The 6,000-nt window shown below is 44.6% G+C and overlaps 1 long non-coding RNA gene across 1 annotated transcript; it reads right to left on the bottom strand.

Annotated features, from left to right (window-relative positions):
- Window positions 1–809: 809 nt before the first annotated feature.
- On the bottom strand, window positions 810–2,859 carry LOC117070850. Its single transcript, XR_004432072.1, has 2 exons — window positions 2,805–2,859; window positions 810–1,091 (listed from the first exon to the last, which is right to left on the bottom strand). It is a non-coding gene; the product is annotated as an uncharacterized LOC117070850 (long non-coding RNA).
- Window positions 2,860–6,000: the final 3,141 nt, after the last annotated feature.

Below are 6,000 nucleotides of genomic sequence, written 5' to 3'. Positions count from 1 at the left end.
CTCACTGCAACCTCCACCTCCTGGGTTCAAGCGATTCTCCTGCCTCAGCCTCCTGAGTAGCTGGGATTATAGGAGCCTGCCACCACGCCCAGCTAATTTTTGTATTTTTAGTAGAGATGGGGTTTCACCATGTTGGCCAGGCTGGTCTACGAACTCCTGACCTCAGGGTGATCCGCCCACCTCGGCCTCCCAAAGTGCTGGGATTACAGGTGTGAGCCACCATGCCTGACCTAAGTAGTTTTATATACATCTTTTATTAACACTTCAGTTTTTCAAAATTTGGACCATGACTCAGAGTAAGGAATTTAATATCACAAGGTACACATGTACAAATATAAAGCTAAATTTCTTATGAAGCAAAACTTGTCCTTACTCTGATATTTTTCATTCTATTTAATTTTATTTTAACTTTTCAAATGCCAGTGATAAATCCCTTTACTGTTTTTAAAACTCACTAATGAACCCCAACCTGTTCTATTAGAGGTGACTCCACGATTTAGTCACTCAATCCCATCTTTAGATACGCGGATTGCCACCAATTTGCCATTATAAATAGTGCTCCTCTGCTGAACATTTCTGTAACTATTTCTTTGTTAGCATCCATGATTTCCCTTAAGAGAAGTTTATAGATGTAGAACTACAAAGTCAAAGAATGTGCAAAATTGCAGGAGGCTTGATATTTATGGCCATATTAGTTCCCTAAAAGGTCGACTAAATAAAGAGTTTATAGTTTGATATTCTCATTTTTTCAGTGATGAATGTATTAGTTATCTTTTGCTGCATAACAAAGCATTCCAAAATTTACCAGCTTGAAACAATAAGCATTTATTATATCACTGTTTCAGTAGGGGGGATTCTGAGAGTAGCTCAGTTGGGCACCCCAGCTCAGGGACTGCAGTCAAGGTGTCAGCCAGTACTGTAGTCACCTCAAGGTCCAAGAGCAGGAGGTCCACTTCCAGGTTCACTAACAAGGGTGTTGGCAGGTCTCAGGTCCCCAGAGGCTGTTGGCTAGAGACATTGGATCCTGCCATGCAGGCCTCTCTGGAGGCTTATTTATCACATGACACCTTGCTTCCACCACACCAAGGGCACTAGGAGAGAGAGAGAGAGAGAGAGACAAAGAGAGAGAAAGTTACAGTCTTTGTAACCAAATCCAGGAAGTGACATCCTATGATTTTTGCTTGATTCTATCCATTAGAAGCAAGTCACCAGGTCCAACTACACTCAAGGAGAGGAAATTATACAAGGCATTAGTACCAGGAGGTATGGATCATTGGGAGCCATTTGGAAGCAACCTACCACAATGGAATATTGTGAGCATTTTTTTCAAATGTTTAATATTTTTAATAATGAAAACATTTTAAATTTATTCTCTCAGCAATTTTGAAATGTACAGTTCTCAATTATTAGTTATATTTACCATGTACAATAGATGTCATACAAAAATATCAAACTTCCTCCTGAGGCTTTGTATCCTTTCATTATCACCTCCCTGTACCCTCCACCCTCATGTAAGCATTTCTGACATTATAGAAGAATTCCTCAAAAATAACCCTTTGGGACACAGGGAGGGGAACAACACACACTGGGGCCTGTGGGGTAGGTTGTGGGGAGAGAGAGCATCAGGATAAATAGTTAATGCATGCAGGGCTTAATACGTAGGTGATGGGCTCATAGGTGCAGCAAACCACCATGGCACATGTTTACCTATGCAACAAACCTGTACATCCTGCACATGTACCCCAGAACTTAATAAAATAAAATAAAAATAGGCTGGGTGCAGTGGCTCATGCCTGTAATCCCAACACCTAGGAAGGCCAAGGTGGGTGGATCACCTGAGGTTGGGAGTTCGAGACTAGCCTGACCAACACAAAGAAACCCCGTCTCTACTAAAAATACAAAATTAGTCAGGCATGGTGGCACATGCCTGTAATCCCAGTTACTCAGGAGGCTGAGGGAGGAGAATAACTTGAAGCCGGGAGGCCGAGGTGGGCAGATCACCTAAGGTCAGGATTTCGAGACCAGCCTGACCAACATGGAGAAACCCCGTTTCTACTAAAAACACAAAATTAGCCAGGTGTGGTGGTGCATACCTATAATCCCAGTTACTCGGGAGGCTGAGGCAGGAGATTCGCTTGAACCCAGAAGACAGAGGTTGTGGTAAGCTGAGATTATGCCATTGCACTCCAGCCTGGGAGACAAGAGCAAACCTCTGTCTCAAAAAAAAAAAAAAAAAAAAAAAAAAAATCCATAGCCAAATGAAATTTAAGAGTTTAATTGAGCAAAGTACTATTGGTAAATTGGGCAGCCTTCTGAGCCAGAGTAGGCTCAGAGATTTATGGACAGAATAAGGAAAGTGATGTACAGAAAATGGAAGCGAGGGACAGAAACAGCCAGATTGGTTACAGCTCAGTGTTTGCCTTATTTGAAGAGGGTTTGAACAGTTGGCCCCTTTTGATTGGCCAAAACTTGGTGTTTGGCACAAGGGTAGATTATAGGCTGTTTACACCTCCATTTAGGTGATAGCTCACCATGTACAGAGACACCTTTAGGTGAAACTTAAAATATGTAAGGAGGCTAAATTTGATTTAACGGAGCTGTAGCACTATCTGAGAGGGACTGTCTTTTTAAAATAAAAGTTAAATTTTCTGGGCACAGTGGCGCATACCTGTAATCCCAAAACTTTGGGAGGCTGAGGAAGGAGGATGGCTTGAGCCCAGAAGTTAGAGACCAGCCTCCGCAATATGGCGAGACCCCATCTGTACAAAAAATTTACAAAATTAGCCGGGTGTGGTGGCATGTACCTGTGGTCTCAACTACTCAGGAGGCTGAGGTGGGAGGATCACTTGAACCAGGGAGGTCGAGGCTGCAGTGAGCTGTGGTTGTGCCACGGTACTCCAGCCTGGGCAACAGAGCAAGACTGTCTCAAAAAAAATCATTTTTTTCTGCATAATGAATTAGTGGGCTTTTACTTAGATCATTAAAACTGAAGTTTATTCTGTAAATATATTATCTGTTTCAGTTATTACTGGCACACAAACCACCCCCAAAACGTAAAAGCCTAAAACAGAAACAGTCATTTATTTGCTCATGATTCTGTAACTTGGGCAGGGCTTGGCAGCGTCAGCTAGTCTCTGCTAAGGCAACTTGACTGAGGCTAAGGATGCAAGATGGCCTCACCCAGCTCCTCAGTTGGGGGCTGGCGTGGCTGGAAGACGGCAGGCCCTTCTCTTTTCCTTGAGAGTCTCTCATCCTCCAGGGCCTTGTTGTCTTCAGGTGGTATCTCTCTCACGCAGCACAGACAAACTTCTTTATATCACAGCTGGCTCTAAACGGGAAAAACAAAGCTACAAGATTTCATAAGGCCTGCAAGTCACAGGGCCCCACTTCTGCTGGGTCCAACTGGTCAAAGCAAGTCCCAGATTCAAAGACACCTTCTAGTGGGAGAAGCAGCATGTACACACAGGAATGGGAGGCGCTGTCGGTGGCCACATTTGTAGACAATCCAGCACTCCTACCTACAGAAACTGCCAGACCACTTCCACAAGGCAGTCAGTGTTCCTCTTCTAGTAGTGGTGTAAGAACTGAATATTCTCATCAAATCATCCACTCCTTAAAGCAATGATTGGTATTTGTGATGTGGCAAATAGGAATGGAGCCTGTGGCACAGAGCTTCTCTTCCCAAAGTTTGCAGTGGGAAAGTGAACTACACTGCCTAAGAAAAGAGTGAGCTACATGGCCTAAGAAAACAGCTACACAGACTTGGCCAGGCACGATGGCTTATGCCTGTAATCCCAACACTCTGGAAGGCCGAAGTGGGTGGATCACTTGAGGTCAGGAGCTCAAGACCAGCCTGGACAACACGGTGAAACCCTGTCTCCACCAAAAAATAAAAAAAATAACCAGACATGGTGGTGGGCGCCTGGGTGACAGAGCGAGACTCCATCTAGAAAAGAAAAGAAAAGAAAAGAAGGAAAGGAAAGGAGGAAAAAAAGGAAAGGAAAGGAAAGGGAAAAAGAGAAGAGAAGAGAAGAGAAGAGAAGAGAAGAGAAGAGAAGAGAAGAGGTGAGGTGAACTCCCCTTAGGGCCGGCAGTATAGTTAGAAAACAGTATCATTTGCAAATACTTTGCAGGAAGGCAGCTCAAATTAAGGAAAGGGCCTAAGATTGGCAGTCAAGAGACCTGAGGTCTGGAGCTGGCCTTGTGTCTATGAACAAACCAAGGCCAAATCTCTGGGCCTCAGTTTGCTATATATAAGGAGAAGGGCTTTTGTTTTGTTTTGTTTTGTTTTGAGACAGTCTCGTTCTGTCGCCAGGCTGGAGTGCAGTGGCGCGATCTCAGCTCACTGCAACCTCCACCTCCCAGATTCAAGTGATTGTCCTGCCTCAGCCTCCCAAGTAGCTGGGACTACAGGTACGTGCTACCACACCCAGCTTATTTTTGTGTTTTTAGTAGACATGGGGTTTCACCATATTGGCCAGGATGGTCTCAATCTCTTGACCTCATGATCCACCCACCTTGGCCTCTCAAAGTGCTGGGATTACAGGCATGAGTCACTGCACCTGGCCAGGTTGTTTTTTAAAATTTACTTTTTTAGACACTATGTTGCCCAGGCTGGTCTTGAACTCCTGACCTCAAGCAGTCCTCCTACCTTGGCCTCTCAAAGTGTTGGGACTACAAGCGTAAGCCACGGTGCCCAGCCAGGGGAAGTGTTTTAGCTGGGTCTCCTCCGACAGCTCTGACACTGTCTGCCTATGCAAATACTGAACTTCATCCAGGGAACGGTTGGCTCTGTACATTCTGCCCCAGAGAAGTTCTTGGGGATCACTGAGGGTCTGAACAGGTGAAGGACAGATGAAGGCAGGGCTGGAGGAGGGAACCACATGGCAGTGTGCAGGGTGGCCTGGAGTTCCATCATGAAGCTGGCACAGAGCCTAGATCAAGGGCAGCAGTGGGAACAGACAAGAGATGGATGTGAGTGATTACCATGGAAGACTGTCATCAAATATGGTATGTGGAGGTCATCACGGTGTGTCTCTCTCTTCATTATGGAAGCATCCCATATTCACTGAAGGGATCTTGGAAAATATTTTTAAAGCGAGAAAGAAGCAATGTTATCCTACAGACTCACCATTCAAATACCATCACTTTCACTACTTTGATGGAATACCTTGTAGTCTTTCTTCTCTTCATACGTAGTTTTTCTTGTTAGTATGTAAGAAGCAGCATAAGGTAGTATTTGGAAAGTATGGCTTTTAATGTCAGAAAGACTTCAGATACAATCCTGGCTCTGTCACTTTTTTAAAAAAATCATTTCAACTTTTATTTGATTTATTTATTTTTGGGACAGGGTCTAGTTCTTTCACCCAGGCTGGAGTGCAGTGGCATGATCATAGCTCACTGCAGCCTTGACCTCCCCAGCTCAAGCAATCCCCCCACCTCAACCTCCTGAGTAGCTGGTCCTATAGGCATGTGCCACTATGCCTGGCTATATTTTTGTATTTTTTTTTTTTTTATAGAGATGGGGTCTTGCCATGTTGCCTAGGCTGGTCTTGAACTCCTGGGCTCAAGCAATCCTCCCGCCTCGGCCTCCCAAAGTGCCTGGATCACAGACATGAGCCATTGCGCCTGGCCTCAACTTTTATTTTAGATTCAGTGGGTATATGTGCAGGTTTCTTACATGGGTATAGGGTTTGGGGTACAGATGAGCCTGTCACCCAGGTAGTGAGCATATTACCTAAAAGGTTGTTTTTCAGCCCACGTTCCCCATGCTCCCCTCTCTCCCTCTCTCTTCTGGTAGTCCTCAGTGTCTATTGTTCCATCATTATGTCCATGTGTAGTCAATGCTTAGCTCCCATTTATAAGTGAGAACATGTAGTATTTGGTTTTCTGTTCCTGCCTTAATTTTTTTTTTTTTTTTTTTTTTGAGACGGAGTCTTGCTCTGCCACCCAGGCTGGAGTACAGTGGCCGGATCTCAGCTCACTGCAAGCTCCGCCTCC

Source organism: Trachypithecus francoisi, unplaced genomic scaffold (genome assembly GCF_009764315.1).
Source record: "Trachypithecus francoisi isolate TF-2019V2 unplaced genomic scaffold, Tfra_2.0 Lachesis_group3, whole genome shotgun sequence".
NCBI classification, from domain to species: Eukaryota; Metazoa; Chordata; class Mammalia; order Primates; family Cercopithecidae; genus Trachypithecus; species Trachypithecus francoisi.
The sequence above is the reverse complement of the archived record's forward strand: the minus strand, read 5'-3'. Positions and strand labels throughout refer to the sequence as shown.